Source organism: Lithobates pipiens, unplaced genomic scaffold, assembly GCF_037356315.1.
Source record: "Lithobates pipiens isolate NorthernLeopardFrog02 unplaced genomic scaffold, aLitPip1_a1.2 Scaffold_18, whole genome shotgun sequence".
Taxonomy (NCBI): Eukaryota; Metazoa; Chordata; class Amphibia; order Anura; family Ranidae; genus Lithobates; species Lithobates pipiens.
In genome coordinates this window covers 186,470,483-186,490,919 of record NW_027507758.1, presented here as the reverse complement: position 1 = coordinate 186,490,919, position 20,437 = coordinate 186,470,483, and the positions used below count along the sequence as shown (strand labels likewise).

Genomic DNA, 20,437 nt, shown 5'->3' with positions numbered 1-20,437 from the left:
AGGCCGCGTGCCCTCAACATGGGGGGGTGCCTTGGGGAAGGGGGGGCCGCACGGCCCCCCCACCCCAAAGCACCTTGTCCCCATGTTGATGAGGACAAGGGCCTCTTCCCGACAACCCTGGCCGTTGGTTGTCGGGGTCTGCGGGCGGGGGGCTTATCGGAATCCGGGAGCCCCCTTTAATAAGGGGGCCCCCGGATACCGGCCCCCCACCCTATGTGAATGAGTATGGGGTATAATGTACCCCTACCCATTCACCTGTGAAAAAAAGTACAAAAAAAACACAATACAGGGTTAAAATATTTTATTGCACAGCTCCGGGGGGTCTTCCGTCTTCGGGGGTCTTCTCGCCGGACTCCTCCGCTACCTTCTTGTAGCTCTTTTGCTAGCGGAGGAGTCCGGCTTTCTTCCGCGCCTCCGGCCTCTTCTCCCGACTTCGGGGGTCTTGTCCCCCTCTTCGGTTCTTCTGCCGGGCCACCGCGCCTTCTTATAGCTCTTTTACAGGTGGTGGCCCGGTTTTCTGTCGCCGCCGCCTTCCGTTCTTCTTCTTCTCCAGGAGATGTTGCCTCGACGATCTCTCCGGCCGGAATGCCAGAGCCGCGCTGCGCAGCCACTTATATAGTGACAATGGGGCGGTGTCACATGGCTTTATGTCACATGGGTTGGTCACATGGGTTGATGTCACATGGGGACTATGACATCGTAAGGGGGCGGGGTCACCATGTGACACCAACCCATGTGACATAAAGCCATGTGACACCGCCCCATTGTCACTATATAAGTGGCCGCGCAGTGCGGCTCTGGCATTCTGACCCCCGAAGACGGAAGACCCCCCGGAGCTGTGCAATAAAATATTTTAACCCTGTGTTGTGTTTTTTTCACAGGTGAATGGGTAGGGGTACATTGTACCCCATACTCATTCACATAGGGTGGGGGGCCGGTATCCGGGGGCCCCCTTATTAAAGGGGGCTCCCGGATTCCGATAAGCTCCCCGCCCGCAGACCCCGACAACCAACGGCCAGGGTTGTCGGGAAGAGGCCCTTGTCCTCATCAACATGGGGACAAGGCACCCCCCATGTTGAGGGCACGCGGCCTGGTACGGCTCAGGAGGGGGGGGGGGGGCGCTCGCTCGCCCCCCTTTCCTGGCCGGCCGGGTAGCGTGCTCGGACAAGGGTCTGTTGTGGACTTGGGGGGGACCCCCACGCCGATTTTTTTCGGCGTTGGGGTTCCCCTTTAAGTCCATACCAGGCGGCGGGGCCAGCGACGTCTCCGTCGCGGGCCCCGCCTACCTGGAGACGCGCTCGAAATGAGCGGACTTTTCTCCGGGCGGGAAAAGTCTGCTCATTTCAAAAGTAGGGCGGACTGGTGCACACACGGGCAGATTGTCCGCCGAAATGCGAGTCCAGCGGACAGTATTTCCAACATTCCGAAATACTTAGTCCGCCAGACTGTCCGCTGAAAAAGTCCGCTGAAGCCCACACACGAGCGGACTGTCCGCTGAAATGTGTTTCAGCGGACTAAGTTGGACAGACAGTCCGCCCGTGTGTACGCGGCTATAGGGCCTTAATGGTTTGCAAAGATTTTTTTACTAGCAAACTTCAAATACTTCAAAGCCGCACATTTGCTCAGATGTCACACCGTTATGATCTTATTGATGCTTGGAGGGAGGCCAATCCTACCACTCAAGACTATTCCCCCTTCTCAGAGCCCATAATCGTTACTCAAGTATCGATCATGTGTTTCTCCCCTCAGGGCTACTACCAAAATTGATCTTGGCTAAGATCATTTTGATGCCCTGGTATGACTACGACCCTGTAGTGTTGATATTCACTAATTTGACAATCGGATTGGCTAAACCCCACTGGAGATTAAATCAATCTATACTCTGTAATGAATCATACTGTTTAGATATCCTTACGCACTTGAAAACTTATTTTGATATCAATAAGGCAGAGGATACCACCCCCGCCATCAATTGGGCGGCCTACAAGGCTTCTGTATGGGGCTTTCTGATCCAGTTGGCATCTAAACTTAAAAAAGCTTGTGACGAGGTGCTCAGTACCAAGACTAGGGAATATGAAGCCCTAGCTACCCAACACAAACGTTCCCCACACCCTGACCTGTTGATTAAACTTGAGCAGGCACGTACAAAACTTAATATCTGCCTCCCCACAAAGGCAGAGAAACATTTATGCTGGACCAATCATACGTTTTTCACTTGGCGGGATTGACCGGGTTCGTTATTAGAAGGTTCTTCAGGAATTTCAAGATTTTTACAGTAAATTATACAACCCATTCCAGGGCCACATTCCTGTCTACATAATTTCTTGTATACCTCATCTCTGCCATCTCTCACGGAATCCCATAGAGAACTTATGGACCCCTCCCTAATAATTATTATAAGCAATTTTCTGAACAGTTAGCTCCTCATATAGCTCTCTACTTTAATTTCTTGCGAGATGGCGGAAAAGTCCCCATAGAGGAAAGTAGGGCATACATCGGTGTCATTCCCAAACCACACAAAGACTCTACAGACATACTCAACTACAGTCTTATCTCACTGATTAATTGTGATATCAAAATCTTAACAACACTTTTAGCATCACTTCTTGGTACTTTTTTGACGCAATACATTCACAAATATAAAAACTGGTTTTATAACCGAACGCCAAATGTTGGATCTGATTCGGCAGTCCATAGCATTGATCTCTGTGGTATACTCCAAATGGAATGCCCCTGTATCGATGGGAACTGCTACTACTTTCATTGGACCTTCATAACTCCTTTGATAGCTTAAATTGGGACTACTTATTTACTACTCTGGAGGCTTTTGGATTTGGCTCTGCTTTTATCTTGTTGCTTAAACAATTTTATAGTAACCCAGGTTTCCATTCGTGGTCAACTTTCCTTATTGCTATTTGCCCTACCAACTGAACCCCTAGCTGTAGTAATGCAATCTCATCCTAATATACATGGCATATGTTGTGGGCATCAGGAGCGTCCCTTGTTTGCCGACGACATTCTCATTTATGTCACAAATCCTCAAATTACTTTACCTAATCATTTGACTGTGTTCCATCAATTTTCCCAGATCTCAGGGCTTTCTTTAAATTCCCCAAAAATTACAGCCCTTAATATTTCTTTACCCCCCTTGACGGTCTTGACCTTACGAAACTTTTATCATTTTCAATGAGCTCCCTCCCATATCTAGACAGACATCCAGCTGACACACTAGATTGATACTCTCTATCGGGCTAATTATCTTACACTCTTCCATCGATTCTGGGAGGATCTTCAACGATAGCCAGACTATCCCTTGTCTTGGTTTGGCAGAATCAATTTTATTAAGATGACCTTCCTACCTAGGATACTTAATTATTTTAGGACTTTACTAATTGCGGTTCTGAGGGGAGATATACAGCAAGCACAATCAGACGTCCTTCATTTTTATTTGGAGCAATAAGAAACTTTGAGTGAATAAAATTACACTGTACGTCTCAAAATCGTCTGGTGGGCTTGGCCTCCCTAATTTACAAGCTTACTATCAAGCGGCTCAAATAACTGAGCTTTCTTACACAAAGGCCAAAGGATCTACACCCCTCTGGGTCTCTATTGAGTCTCTTTCGTGCCACCCTTTCGCCATAGGTTCTCTATTGTGGCTCCCTAACCGTCTTTCACCCACCTATTTTGTGTCCTACCCTGTCTCACTCACTAGCGGTCTGGGATAGAGTACGACATCCCAAATCTCTGTCCTCCATAAATATGCCACTAGCACCCATTTTCTTTAACCCTGAGTTCTCTCCAAGAATGACTCCAATGCTATTCAAATGATGGCTCAACAAAGGGCTTCTTAGGGTAGGAGACTACCTTAATGAGGATCAACCACACTCGTTGCAATATTTTAAAGACACATTTTAGATGCCCTCCGGTGAACTATTTAGATATAATCAGATTATTTATTTTGTACTTATTTTGTAACTGTATTTTGAACTATCTTGTCAAATGAAGGGCCTCTTATGGGAAAGGATATCTACAATATATACCCTTACTGACCTGAATGCTAAGCTCCCTTACATGACTTGATGGGACCGGGACTTGAGTACAACATTGGAATTATCGGACTGGCAAGATATTGACTATGCTTTATCCAAAATAGTCACTAGATTTTTTATTCATATATTTAACCTAGTACACTCTGATGGGGTTAATATATGGAGAGCCCCGGAACCAGCACTTTTACAAAAATTTTCTGATGAGGTCCCAAAAAAAGGAATAAATCGACAAAACTAATTACATATATGTGTTTTTGGCAGCTAGGAAAACTATCACTAAATATTGGACGCAGTCAATGGCTCCCCTTGATCACGCAAAGAATAAACTTAACTGGATCATGGTTAACGATAGGCTTACCTGTATCCTTTGCAATTCTACCAAGAAATTGGATGCGACATGGGATCAATGGATACGTTATTTATCTACACCTTAAAACGCTTCTGGCCGACTCTCTTCCTTCCTCTCTCTTTCTTCTTTCCTCCTTTTCTCTCTCTTCCCTTCTCTCGATTTACTTCCCTTATTTTTATTTATTTATTTATTTTTTTAGATAGTTGTCGATTTGGTTATTGTTGCTAACTGCAAGATGCTTTGAGAGAATATATATCCCTATGATGACATGATACTAGTAGAAATGTATACGGTGGCTCGCTTTCTTTGACCTCTTTTCCCACCCCTTCCCCACCTTTCCTCATTTCCTTACCCCCCCGCCCTTTCCGCTATATCTTACACTGTAAAGGTCCTATGTTCATGATCATTTGAAAGAAAGGCAATCTCCGATTTTCACTTCTGTTTTTTGTCAGTTTATCGATTGTGCCTTCAATAACATTGTTACTTCAATAAAAATATTGAAAAGTAAAAAAAATATAGAAAACTGAGAAGCGGTGTTGCTCGCTGATGTTCACAGCATAGATTCACTATAACTACATATAACTGTAGAATACTACCACACAGAAGTATTTCTACAGACAAGTCTTGTTAATCATATGATTTACTTGGCTCGTATTGAATGTTAGGTCATGGCTGTCAGCTGTTGTTCTGTGGAATTGTAATTTTGTTTCTGTGAAAATCAAGAATTTTTTAAAAAGTAGTGCAGTGCTAAATAGCAAAAAATGGCCTGGTGAAAGCGGGGTAAAACCGCCCAGAGCTAAAGTGGTTAAAGCAGTTGTGTAAAATACATGGTTGAAGGTTTCTACAATATGCATCCACATCCCGTTATTAAGAGCCTGTTTTTAATTATGCACCCCAAGTAGCTTTTTACAGATTTTCTGAAATATTTGTAGCTACAGTTATAAGCAACTAATAATATAAACAGAGTTTACAGGGCCAATTTCTCCTTTTTCATTTTTTATTGTTTTCAAAGAGAAATAGGAAATTAAAAACATATGTCACTCAGTTTTAAATCAATAAGACACCAGGGTGAAAAACAGAAGTAGACAGTAAATATAGGTATTACAAAACAATAAAAGGCCAACAATGGGATTGAGTTATGGAGAATAGAAAGCTGAGCCCTGACGACTCATCTTGTTATGTAAAACATTTAGTAAAAAGGCTAACAAGAGGCCAGTTAATCTGGTGGTATCATAGTCGACCCAGGGGCTTTTTCTGGGTTAATAGTATACCATTGCTCCATCAGCAAGTAACCATTAATCACACGGAGAAAGCTTTATACATTGCAGAATTCAAAGATCAATGGTAGAAGGAAGAACATAACAAAAGATAAAGGAAGGGGATGAGGGCGTGTGGCTTGGACATGATGGCGGATGGCTGCTGAATACTGTAGCTCCCGCAACCCATATATATTTTACAGCAGCTCCTTCACCCTGTCTTCCACTAGTGTGGCTTTGCTGACATGCCGAGGAAGAAGGGAATGACAGACACAACTGCTGACTCCGCCAAGGGAAAGCAAGGGGTGATTACAGCCTACTTGACAAACTGCAGAACACCAGCCGTGGTAGGCTCGAACATGGCGGACTTGCTTCCTCCTTAACTGGTGACTTCCCTGCATGTCTAAGGGAGGGTATACAGATTGGTGCCTCTTCGCTCCTTCTGTGTCTGGGTCTGCCTCACAGCAAGGAAGCATCCCCTGGGACTTACACCAATTTCTAAACGATCTCCCCACAAAGGCATATCTGGCAGTGTTCTTAAAGCAAGTGGAAGACACTTATCATTCAGGCTTTCTGGAGCTTAAAGCAGAAACCTCACAGATAGGCATCAGAGTGAAATCCCTTGAATCTAACCATACCAAAACGGCTTCTGCGCTGCAATTGATCCAGACCTGCTGAAACCAACAGGATCACAGAATTGAGGAACTTTTATGGTGAGGCCGATTCTGGAGCAGACTGGGAACCTGACCACTAGAACAACAAAAAGGGATAGGGAGAAAGAGGCACCAGGCCATCAATAGTGTAGCACAATGTATTGGATGATAAACATTAAAAATGTAAGTATTGCACTCATAGGGTATCCAAAGTGACAAGCATATATTCTCTTAGGAGAGTCCACTCGAGGGGTTCTGGTCTGTGGTATTACAACCATGGACCAACCACAGGAAGGGTTGCAGGGAGCCAGGTCAATGCCGGAATTATGCCAGTAAGGGTTGCTGGTTCTCTGACGTCCTCCCGCCTCCCTGAAACACTTCCTGCAGTAGATTCGACTTCACAGCTGCCACACCATGGACCGGAACCCCTCAAGTGAACTCTCCTGAGAGACTATATGCCTGTCACTTTTGATATCCTGTGGGTAGAATACTTAAGTTTTTAATGTTTAGCATCAAATAAATTGCACTACACTATTGGCAGCTTGGTGCCTCTTTCTCCATCCCTTCCTGTCATTTCAAAAATGCATAAAAAAAAGCAACAATGTTGCACTACATGATCGCAATAATAATCAGATCAAATCACAGCTAAAATCACAGTAAAAGTGGAAAAAATACACGCAAAGTTAAAAACGCTCTTCTAGTAGACTGTAACTCCTTTAGAGTGCCTAGAAATGAAAAGAGCGCTAAATTAAATGAAGCCAAGAGTATAAGAAATTCCTTTATAATTAACTTCTTATGTAGAGCAAATAACTGTGCTTAATGGCCCACCCAAGCTTTCCCTTCCTATTACAACTTAAGTTAAAGCAACCAGAAAGGAGTATCCTAACAAGCTTGCAGGCTTTGTAGAATCTATTCTAATCATTTGCCCAACAGGGTTCAATTAACCTTTCAAGGAACTCCATTTACTTCAAATGGGCCAAACAGTTTGCATATACTTATAGGGGGGCTGTAAAAGTTGGTCTTCAGCTTTCCTCACTCTTTTGGAAATGGGAAAATAATTTTGATCATATCTATGGAAATTTGATATTATGACATTCTTTCCAATTCATTTTAAACTGTATCAATCACACATACACAATAAAAGCAACCTTTCTGTGAGACTTTAAAGTAATTTAGATTTAGAAACACCACGTAAAAAACAAAAATTAACAATGAATGGGCTGTTCACCAAATGGCGGTTTCCCCTATGTATTGGCAGCAAATGTACATGCAAACTAATGGCTGAGAATTTAACAAACATAACCTTTTACAAAATTACTCAGGGGCAAGAAAAAGGGTATTTTAAATGAATCTCCAAAATATTATCTTTAGTGAAATTAATTAACAGAATCAATATTTAATTTAACAGAATCTCTTACCTCCTTGCCATTCTGTCCTTTATGGAACATGTCAGATATAATTCAAGATGATATTTTGAACAGATCATACTGCATATGTTTTCTTTGGCAGTTAATAATAAAGGCAATAAAGATCTGCTTGCATCTTACTGCATCGTAGAGGTCGACCGATCGGTACGGCCGATATTAACTTTTTTTGAAGCATCGGTATCTATCACAAACTTACCAATATTACCGATATTGCTTCAAAGTGTTGTATCAGGGTGATGCATACAGCTGCAGGCATCACCGCGCTACCGCTCTTCAGAGCAGATGGTCAACTTTCTTGCAATAACAACCGATGTGGTTCAGCAGCCGTTTGGCTGTTATTACAAGCAGCAGGAGGAGACATCCCTCCCCCCACTCCACCCAGGTTTCCCGTCCCACCAGGAGGCCCGAGTGACCAGTCAGCATGTCCACTGGCTGGCCGAAGACCCGAACAAAGCCAGATCGGCTTTATTCGAGTCTCGGATCTAGTAACCCGGAAGCGATGTCATGACATCATTTATGGATTACCTGCATGCGAAAGGCGCCAGTTTAAAAAAAATAGAAAGCTTTGAATACTTTCAAGTGCAGAGGAGGGGTTTGGGGTCTTAAAGGCCCCCGATCCCTCCATAAAGAGTACCTGTCACTGCCTTTTACTGTCACAAGGGATGATACATTCCTTGTGACAGCAATAAAAGTGATGACTTTTTTTAAAGGACTGTGTAAAAATAAAGTTTAAATCTACAGAATATCAGCACCTGATACCAGCTTGAAAGGCAGCCAAAAAATCGCCATCGACCCTGAAAAAACTAAATCGGTCAATCCCTACTGCATCGTTTATGGATTTCTGCAGTCCTCTAAGACTTGGGTAATTATTGTTTACAACATCCTTCATTTGTGTAAGGTGCCATAAAAAAAGGCATCTGAATTATTGTGACATTATGTATTAGCACAGATCACATGCAATTATTACTTAAGTCATTAGGTAATGCCAAAAAGAGCTATTAACCTAATAATATGCATTTCTCACAGTAGGTGATGCTAGCCAAAAAGAACCACAAAAGCCTCAAAGATCCCACAAGAAAAATAAGCAAATCTATAGTAAAAATTTGCTCACACTATTATGAATCTGTGATTGTTAACCTACTCGAACATTCCTCAGCTACAGTCCTCAAGTACCTCCAAGTGCTCATTTTTTGTTGTTTTAAATCTAAAGTGATTTAACCAGTACCACAAGCTCAGTAGTTACTATACTAGTTTTAGAAAGCAAATTGTTAGGGGTAGCGAAGTTGAGAAAAATAGTACATTCCCTTTCAGTTCATAACTTTGCAATGTAGCTGAATGGATACACTTTGTAATGTGTGAATTCAAGGAATAAATTAACAAAAACCTTGTGTACAAGGTGAAATAAAAACAAAAAAAACAAAAAACTCTTGCATGCTTAAAAACTTCATATTCAACAGTCATTCACATGCTTCTCTGTTTATCCATATACAGTTGTGGGTAAGGGTGCTACCTACATTTTCAGGAGAAATCTTGTTCCAAGTGTGTCTATAAAACTGGAATTTCTTAGACACCCCTGTCTTTTTCTAATGTAACTATGTCCCAACATTGTAGTATTATGTGTGAAAAACAATAGAGGCACTGCTGTCTGTATGCATGTAACCATTTATGTGTGTGAGACTTTACAGTTTCAGCCCCGGAAGATTTGGCTGCTTAATGACCAGGCCATTTTTTGCGATATGGCACTGCGTCGCTTTAACTGACAATTACGTGGTCGTGCGACGCTGTACCCAAACAAAATTGATGTCCTTTTTTTCCCCCCCACAAAAATAGCTTTATTTTGGTGGCATTTGATGGCCTCTGTGGTTTTTATTTTTTGTGCTATATAAAAAAGAAGAGCGGAAAAAAATCTTTTACTTTTTGCTATAATATGCCACTTTTTTTTTTTAGCAAAAAAAAAAATGTTTTTTCCTCAGTTTAGACCAATATGTATTCTTCTATATATTTTTGGTTTAAAAAAGATAAAAAATAAAATCGCAAAAAAAAAAAAAAAAAACAACAGAATTTTGAGTAAAAGTTATAGCGTCTACGAAATAGGGGATAGATTTATGGCATTTTTATTATTTATTTTTAACTAGTAATGGCAGTGATCTGTGATTTTTATCGGGACTGCGACATTATTGGCAGACACATCTGATACATTTTTGAAACCATTGACAATTATACAGCGATCAATGCTACTAAAAAAATGCACCGATTACTGTGTAAATGTCACTAGCAGGGAAGGGGTTAAACACTAGGGGGCGATCAAGGGGTTAACTGTGTGTTTCTAACTTTGGGGGGATGGGACTGTCTAGGAAGAGAGAGAGAGAGATCGGTGTACATACATAGTATGAACACACAATCTGTCTCCTCTCCGCTGAAAGAACTGGGATCTGTGTGTTCTCGCTCCGTCACGAGCAATCGCGCCCGCCGGGCACTCGCATCGGCTCCAAGCACACACCATGGGCGTGCCCCTAGTGGCCAAAAGCCGAAGCAACGTAAGGCAACATTGTTTCGCCCAGCCGTGCCATTCTGCTACGGGAAACTGTGGCGGCTGGTCAGTAAGCAGTTAAAGTATTATATATATAAAAAGGGCTCCATATTTATGCCTATGAACAAGGCTCAAGTCCTGTGGGAACGCATGGGAACAGAGTTCCTTTACCTTTTCCACAACAGGAACTCAGTTCCCGTTAGCAGCCGTGTCCTGCAAAACTTTGAAGTATGCGAGATGTGTGGCAGATGCTACACCAGCAGCCACCAACACAGCTGGCAATAGTAAGTGCCGCATACCAGGGGTGGACTGACCATTCAGGCATTGCCAGTAGGGGCCCCATGACAGCTTCCTCTTCGATCTACCTGTCAATCACAGCTAGCTGATGGGTAGATCAGGTCCCTGTGGCTAAGAGATTGTATTTAGTCAGACCTCTCATGATGCTCTCCTCCCCGCCGGCCTGATTTATTTTCTGTCTCCTCATCCCCCCCTCCCAGTCTCCTGCATACTTGCTCTGTGTGTCCCACTGAATCCCCACCTCCTCTCTCTTCAGTGCTATATGATGAGGGAACCCAGAGGAGGAGCACAGCTATTCTGCTCACAGGACATGCAGGGAGAGAGGTGAGCTGAGGGAGGAACATCAGTTTGGGGTGGTAAGCTGAGCACAATACCTGCCAAAGTTTAATGCCAGGAGGGAAGTTTATGTGGAAATATGTGAAGGGTTGGAATAGTAGTGAGTGTGTGTTGGAGCCCTGCAGACTTTGCAGCCCCCCCAAGCTACCATACATCTCCTGAGCAGAAACACATCCCTATCTCCCTAAGCATTCTGTCCAGATAATGTGCAGTTCATTTATGACCTTTCCGTTTAACCCTGTGTGATCCAAACTCTGTTCAATGAAAAGTGTAAACTCGCCACATAAACACTCTATATACAAAATAACATTCCCCAATAAAGATCATAACATGATGTTCACATTTGCATGGAAGCACAATTGAATGAATGCTGATTATTCAGAGAATTACCGTTTTTTATGTACTAACAGTTAAGCTTCATACACACAATACGAAAATTGGATGAAAAATACCACTTTTGAAGCATTCGTGCATATGAGCGTATCTTTTTTATTTTATTTTTTTTTGATGGGGGAGTGGATCTTGGGTGGGAGTTCCCACACTTTTTTTCCCCAGGACTTGACCCCTGCCTATGAATGAGCATTGGTATTCTAGCAACACAGTAATCTCACTATATTTTAATGCAGCGACTTTCATGCCTCAAAATAGATCCTTAAAGACTACCTAAACTTAACTGATAGATCTTTTTCCTTAAGATAAGTGAATCAGTTGTACATATTTTTGCTTAACGGCAGAACAACATAAAGGTCCATCCCAAGACCAATCCTTTTATTACCCTGTTAGCAACCCTATCCTCTCCCCTACCCCATCCCTAATCCCTACTTTTTTATATGTACATTTGCCTATGTACCTTGATATGCATATTTATTTTTCGTTTTTGTGTTTTGACTATGAGGGTTCATACTGAACTGATAACGAAGCTATTGAGCATACAATCATATAACATTATGAGATGGTGAATTCCTTTAAGACTATACTGGTTGCTCTGTAATTTGGCTACTTCTGTGCTGTATCTTCTGCTCAGAACTGTCAGATGTCTGTATATATTTATGTTCCTTCTTTTGCGAAACTTTCAATAAAAATGAATGTGAAAAAAAAAATTGATCCTTAAAGAGAAGCGTATGAACAAAAGTTAGCATTTAATTATCCTCTTCTCTTAATAGCCTCAATCCACTTATAGGTGTGAACACATTTTGAAAAACACAGCAGAAAACACTCTGAGAACAAGATTTACACTTTAAAACTAATTAACAAAAATCTAATTTACCAGAGATGAAGACTGATACCTAATCTATTTATAAGCAACTGAGGGCAAACCAAGCACTGATTTCACCTGACCCCCTTAGACAAGAATGAGCAGTTACGGCAACCAACTTTTCATCTCTGCATGATAAATAACTAGTTCTCTCAGCAACTTGACAGCTTCCTTTAGCTTTCATGCACATTCCATGTTCTCTGTGTTTTATAGAGCTGTCCAACACTGTGTGCACTTTTATCATTTAGAAGATTGCTTTGCCTGGGGCTGATATGTAGCCAGCTGTCCATCTACAAAGGCCTTGTAGTACTATGCCTGCCCGCTGCAATATGTCCACTCAATACAATTTTAGTCATACTGTTTTATTCACACAGGTAGAATGTATACGTATCAATGACCCAACTACAAATGTGTGACAATTTTGGGATAGTATTGGCATTTCTGAGACGATTTCCAAAAATGTAAATTGTAAAATGAGATTAGTATTGGACAAAAGATCGTCCTTTTTTTATTTTATTTAGAATGCAATATTTCAATATCGAAAATGATGAGGTTACTAAAGTCACAAAAATTCTCGTACGACAGAATAAAAATTTGGAAGTGATGTAATGGGTTGTATTGTATTTTGGGATGAAAACTCTGTTGATTAAACAAAAATCATACAATCTGGTATCTTATGAGAACATTTTTCGTGCTTGTCACATTGGATAACTTTGCATGAATTGTCGTCATCAGCTCTCGAAAGCTTTGTACTTACAATCCGATTATCGTACAATCGATTTGAAAGCGATATTTTTCGGACAATTTTCTGATAGTGTGTACTGGCCTTAAGGAAGCACAAAGTGTTGTAATATAAACAAATATGAAATAATCTCTAAACAATATACATTTTGTCAATATAGTAGTAAAGGTCTTGTGAGCTACCAAATTAAAGAACCCTTATCTTATAATAGTGTGATGACAGCTGCTAGCACTAATCACATCCCATACTAACGTGTGAGAATCACAGATAAAATAAATAAATCATGTGCTGCGCTATTCCCTTTAATGATCTCCAGAACCTGCAGCAAAAAAACTAAAAAACTAAATTGTTAACTAAAGTGATGTGCCTATAAATTAAATCCCAAGAATAAAACAAAAAAAAAAATATATATATATATATATATATATATATATATATATATATATATATATATATATATATATATATATATATATATATATATATATATAAATATAAGCGACCCAAAAAAAAAAAAATACAATCCCATATACAAAATCCTTTGCCCACAGTTGATTGAAAAAGTTGAAAAACCCCAGCAAAGCATGCTCCAATTTGCTACAGCAGGGGAAAGAAATTCCTTCCTGATCCCCCGAGAGGCAATCAGATTTTCCCTGGATCAACTTTACCTATAAAGGTTAGTACCCAGTTATATTATGTACATTTATGAAAGAATCCAGAGCTTTTTTTTTTTTAAAGCAATCTACTGAGCTAGCCAGAACCACCTCTGGACGGAGTCTAGTCCACATTTTCACAGCTCTTACTGTGAAGAAACCTTTCCGTATTTGGAGATGAAACCTTTTTTTCTCTAGACATAAAAAGTGCCCCCTTGTCCTCTGTGATGACCTTAACGTGAATAACTCAACACCAAGTTCACTATATGCACCATTTATGTATCTGTACATGTTGATCATATCCCCCCTTAATCTCCTTTTCTCAAGAGGGAATAGATTCAGTTCCTCTAATTTTATCTCAGAGCTGAGCTCCGCAATGCCTCTTATTAGTTTATTTTCCCTTCTCTGCACTTTCTTCAGTTCCCCCGATATCCTTTTTGTAAACTGGTGCCCAAAACTGAACTGCATATTCCAGATGAGGTCTTACTAATGATTTGTGCAGGGGCAAAATGATATCTGACTCTCTGGAGTCCATATCTCTCTTAATACAAGAAGGAACTTTGCTTGCTTTGGAAACCACAGCTTGGCATTGCAAGTTAGTATTTAGCTTGTGATCTAGGCTTGTCTTTCATGCTTCAGACTTAGGCTGGGTTAACACTAGTGTGAATTGGATGCAGGTTTCCCCACATCCAATTCGCATGACAGGAGATAGTGACTGGCTCTCAATGGAGCCGGTTCACACATCTCCGGAGTGGGTGTAGAGCGATTTGCACAGGGGGTCACGTGGCTCAGTTTTCAGGTCCAAATTCAGGCAAAAATTCAGGCCAGATTCATCCCTGAAACAGAGAACCAGGACGCACTGGACCCCTGCGATGCATAGTAGTCCATTATGCTTTACCTTTGCAGGGAATCAAAGAGGAAGTAAACCCATTAGGGTTTACTTCCTCTTTAAGAGTGAATACATTCAGTTCCTCTAATCTTTCCTCATAGCTGAGCTCCTCCATGCCTCTTATCAGTTTGGCTGCCCTTCTCTGCACTTTCTCCAGTTCCCCAATATCCTTTTGAGAACTAGTGCCCAAAACTAAACTGTATATTCCAGATGAGGTCTTACTAATGATTTGAACAATGGACTTTGCTTTGGAAACCTCAGATTGGCATTGCATGTTATTATTGAGCTTATGATCTACCAAAACTCCTGGATATTTCTCCACTAAGGATTCCCCCAGTATGATGCATGCATATTCTTAGCCCCCCAAGTGCATAACTTTACATTTCTCAACATTAAACCTGATCTGCCACATAGTCGCCCAATTAGAATTCAGCTTGTAAATTGGAGACATCCTGTAAGGAAGTTATTCCACTGTATAGCTTGGTGTCATCTGCAAAGACAGAAATGTTACTTTGGATACCAGACCCAATATCATTTAAAAAGATATTAAAAAGTAAGGGTCCCAACACTGAACCTGGGGGTACACCACTGATAACCTTAGACCATTCAGAGTAAGAATCATTGACCACTACTCTCTGAATTTTGTCTTTTAGCCAGTTTTCTATCCATTTACAAACTGATATTTCCAAGCCCGTAGACTTTACCTTACACGTGAGCCACGTGCGTGGAACTGTATCGAACGCTTTTGCAAAATCCAAGTATAAAATGTCCACAGCCTCCCCTCTGTCCAAGGTTTTACTTACCTCTTCATAAAAAATAAAAATCAGGTTTGTCTGACAACTTTTGGTCTTTCTTGAATCCATGCTGTCTGTTGCTTAAAATGTTTTTTTTTTTTTTTCAGCAAGAACTCATCTATGTGGTCTTTTATAAAACACTCCAGTATCTTCCCGACTATAGAAGTTAACCTAACAGGTCTATAGTTACTTGGTAAAGACTTTGATCCCTTTTTAAATCTAGGCATCACGTTCGCACTGCGCCAATCCAAATGGCACTATTCCCATCATTAATGAGTCCATAAAAAATTAGATGCAATGATACAATAAGATTGGCTAGTGGAATCAACAGAGCTTCACCTCTAACTAAGGGAAAACTCTTTTTGTTAGATATGCTTTCTAAAAAAAGTGGTGCAGAATTAGACAAATGTTTTACAATGCAAGTAAATCTCGAGAAGTACAATGAAATCATATTTTCTTCTACCATTCCCTTAACCAAAGATGTTATATAAACACAAACAGCAGAATAACAATCAGAGATATGCCATACATTGCAGGAGTTCTGTATGCCATGCAGGAAATGCTCTGGGCACGATCTGCGATTATATAGCTTTGAGTAACATGGTTACCACATTCACAGCAATAATGCCTTCATAAGGATGTTGCAAACATCCACACACAAATTAATGGCATATTTGTGCTTCTGACACTGTTCTCAGCATGAATCTTGCCACAAAACTGAAAGCAGAAGATTTTTTGGAGTGGAATTATCAGCCATAAAGGGACATTTTCAAAGATATCTGCAAGGAGAATTCTTGCCCTGTAAGTGCAGTGTGCAATTAGTTGTAGAAAATTTACTCCCAATCACTACAGCCACAAACAACTCTGTGTCCAGTTTAACATATGACTCTGATCTGAAGGGAATACTGAAAATAAGCTACAATTTGAATATATATATCTGCAGCAGAGTACCCATTGCCTCACCATGCACATATGCCCGTACAGCCCCTTTAACTTTTTTTCCCACAAATCCTTGGGTTCCTAGGCATACCAAAGAAAGATCATGTCTCTACTTTTCTCCCTCAGTCAGTCAGAGGGGCTACACCTGATGAGCCAGAGGTAGCTAGGAATGATCTGCAGCTAGTTAAGAGGCTCTCCAAGGTCAGTACCAGTGTGCAAACAGCTGGTATAGACCCTAAAAAATAAATAAAAAAATTGCAGCTTCTCCGGAATACCCAGTTAATGTGGGAAGCACCTCCCCTATTACTAACAGAGTACTCCAAATTCAGTGGGGTGGCTTTTCATTCTTGAACCCCTCTAGTTGGTCATCTGTGCCTCCAAGGCTATCCTTTGCTGTGAATGATTCTGTCTATTATGATAAGTGCAAGTAGCTGTGTTCCATAATATACTACTGAAGTAGCTATTCTTAGCTTGATTCTTTGTTATATCGTCCTGTAGAGTCTATGCCATGCAGCCATGTTACTCTGATTAAAAGATAAAGTTCACCTTTAGGAGCATGTTACACCCATATTCAGGGTTTAACATGTAACATGCTCATATACACTCAACTTTCGCCTCCAGCGCTTCCCACCCTTTGATAGGGGGAGGAGGAGCTTCACTTTCGAAAACATTGATTGTTCCTGCAGTTCAGGAAATTCTGTCTGCAAGTAAGGGAGGCATGGGCAAACAGCTTTCAGAGTCTGCAGCATCCTGGCATTGCACTTGCGATCTGCTGATCGCGGGTGCAATGCTTTACAGGCTGCCATGTAAAAACGAATACTGTAAATGCACATTTTTTTACCTGCAAAAATATGTGTATTTATCAGTTTGTTCTTTTTTTTGAAAGGTGAACTTATCCTCTGCAGAGTATGAATGTTTTTTGGTCATGCTTATTTTGTTTTGCATTGTTGTTTCTAAATTTGCACCTGTTTAGAAAGCTGCAAGTTACAGTTAATCTCTGTCTGTTCATGTATCCCATTTATCTATTTTGTTAACCACTTAACAACCGGCCCATAGCCGAATGACGGCTACAGGGTGGTTGCTTAACTCTGGGAGGCCATCATATGACGTCCTCCCAGAATTCCGCTCTCGTGCGCCCCCTGGGGAGCGCACTCGAGAGCATCTGTGACCGCCGGGTCCTCTGCATCATGGATCACGGTAAACGGCCGCTCATCACGTAAACAAACCGATCGGTACAGTGAGAGGGGAGAGATCGGTGTGAGCAACGCTGTGGGCTGCATCTGCAGTGCCCACAGCGCTGCTCACCGACAATTAACCCCTCAATGCCCTGCCAATACTTTGCAATACCCAGCAATGCCCTGTCAATACTCTGCAATGCCCTGCCAATACCCAGCAATGCCCTGCCAATACCCAGCAATGCCCTGACAATAATCTGCAATGCCCAGCCAATACTCTGCAATACCCAGGAATAATCTGCAATACCCAGAAATACTCTGCAATAGCCTGCAATACCCTGCCATAAATTGCCATACCCAGCCATACTCGGTGATACCCTGCAATACCCAGCCACAGTCGGTGATACCCTGCAATATCCAGTCATAGTCGGTGATACTCTGCAATACCCAGCCATACCCAGTGATACTCTGCAATACCCAGCCATAGTCTGCCATGCTCAGCCATACTCTGATACCCTGCAATACTCAGCCATACTCGGTGATACCCTGCAATACTCGGTGATACCCAGCCATGCTCGGCCATGCTTGGCTGTTCTCGGCCTCTGTATGTGACCAGGCTGTGGAATTCTCACACATGTAGTATCGCCATACTCAGGAGGAGTAGGATAATCTATTTTGGGGTGTAATTTTTGGTATGTACATGCTATGTGTTAGAAATATTGTATAAATGGACAACTTTGTGTTAAAAAAAAAAATGCATTTTAACCACTTCCCGCCCGCCAGCCATCATATGACATCCTTGACTTTGTGAGGGGATATCTGAATGATGCCTGTAGCTACAGGCATCATTCAGATATCAGCTTTTTCAGCCGGCGATTTCCTACACTATAAGAATGATCATAGCGGCTGTTCCACTGCTTGATCGTTCTTACAAGAGGCGAGAGGGGACTTCCCCCCCCTCCCATGCTTCTACCGACTCGCCAATACGATCAAAGCCAAAATCGTTTTTTTATTTTTTTTTATTTTTTTATTTCAGGCTTCCCAGCCTAGAGGTGAGATGTGGGGTCTTATTGACTCCATATCTCACTGTAAAGAGGACATGTCATGCCATATTCCTATTACAAGGGATGTTTACATTCCTTGTAATAGGAATAAAAGTGATCAAAAAATTTATTTTTGGGGAAAAAAAATATCAAACTAAAATAAAGTAAAAGGAACAATACAAAAAAAAATAAAAAATTAAGCGCCCCAGTCCCGCCCACATATAAAAACGGTGTTCAAACCACACATGTGAGGCATCGCTGTGAACGTTAGAGCGAGAGCAATAATTTTGGCTCCAGACCTCCTCTGTAACTCAAAACATGTAACCAGTAAAAAAAATGTAAAGCGTCGCCTGTGGGGATTTTTAAGTAGCGACGTTTGGCGCCATTCCACGAGCGTGTGCAATTTTGAAGGGTGACATGTCAGGTATCTATTTACTCGCCATAACTTCATCTTTCACATTATGCAAAAACATTGGGCTAACTTTACTGTTTTTTTTTGTTTTTTTTAAAGCACAAAACTTTTTTTTCCCCCAAAAAAACGCATTTGAAAAATTGCTGCGCAAATACCGTGCGAGATAAAAAGTTGCAACAACCACCATTGTATTCTCTAGGGTCTTTGCTAAAAAAAAACATATATAATGTTTTGGGGTTCTATGTAATTTTCTAGAAAATAAATGATATTTTTACATGTAGGAGAGAAATGTCAGAATTGGCCTGGGTGCTCCAGAACGCCTGATGGTGCTCCCTGCATGTTGGGCCTCTGTATGTGGCCGGGCCGTGTAAAAGTCTCACACATGTGGTATCGCCATACTCGGGAGTAATAGCAGAATGTGTTTTGGGGTGTAATTTGTGGTATGCATATGCTGTGTGTGAGAAATAACCTGATAATAAGACAATTTTGTAAAAAAAAAAAAAAAAAGGAAAAAAATCTTGATTTTGCAAAGAATTGTGGGAGAAAATGACAACTTCAAAAAACTCACCATGCCTCTTACTAAATACCTTGGAATGTCTTCTTTCCAAAAAGGGGTCTTTGTACTTTTCTGGCATGTTAGAGTCTCAAGAAATGAGATAGGCCGTCAGTACTTCAGGTGTGATCAATTTTCAGATATTGGCACCATAGCTTGTGGACTCTATAACTTTCACAAAGACCAAATAATATCCACCAATTTGTACTTATTTTTACCAAAGATATGTAGCAGTATAAACGTTGGCCAAAATTCCTGAAGAAAAATTACTAATCTGCTAAATTGTATAACAGAAACAAAGAAAAATTCATTTTTCTTTTACAGAATTTTCGGTCTTTTTTCTTTTATAGCACAAAAAATAAAAAAAAACAAGCAGTGATTAAATACCACCAAAAAAAGCTCTATTTGTGTGAAAAAAAGGACAAGCATTTCAAATGGGTACAGTTTTGCATGACTGAGTAATTGTCCTTCAAACTGTGAGAGCACCAAAAGCTGAAAATTAGTCTGGTTATTAAGGGTGTTTAAGTGCCCAGTGGTCAAGTGGTTAAATATTTGTGAAGAAATGTTGCAGAATTAACATAGAACAAACATGCACTTCAAAAGAACAGAAAAGGGGGTGAAATGAATGACCTTAGAAAAAATGCATAGCATGGTTTTACTGAATTGACATTTATTTCACTCAGTCCTGGTCTTTGTAAATTCTCCCCACACTATGCACAAGATAGTTTGTAGAGTCTTTTGCCATTGCAGTTCCTTAGTAATCCCACTCTATGAAATAACGAGTCAGTGTGATGTCTGTCCAAACAAAGGAGAGCTTAGAGGTATGTAAAAGGCTCACACTGGCTATTAACTGCATGGGAAAGCACTAATCTAAAAATATAGGTCCAAACAAGGATATCACAATAACGGTTTCTTTTTTTGCAAGAGAAGATGTTGTTTTTATTGGCGTATAACAGCAATGGTTCAGGACTATACAAAGACTACATGGCGTGCAGTGATAAACTGAGTACACTGACCGAGTTCAATTATTTCATGTCAATTGCTGCAGTACACTAATTTACCAGAAGCAAAAGATTTCTTTCTGA

At 41.0% G+C, this 20,437-nt stretch overlaps 1 protein-coding gene across 1 annotated transcript in view; it reads right to left on the bottom strand.

The window, feature by feature from the left end:
* CRIM1 (cysteine rich transmembrane BMP regulator 1) overlaps nucleotides 1–20,437 on the bottom strand; it is a 1,166,729-nt gene that overhangs the window by 283,877 nt on the left and 862,415 nt on the right. The window lies entirely within an intron of this gene.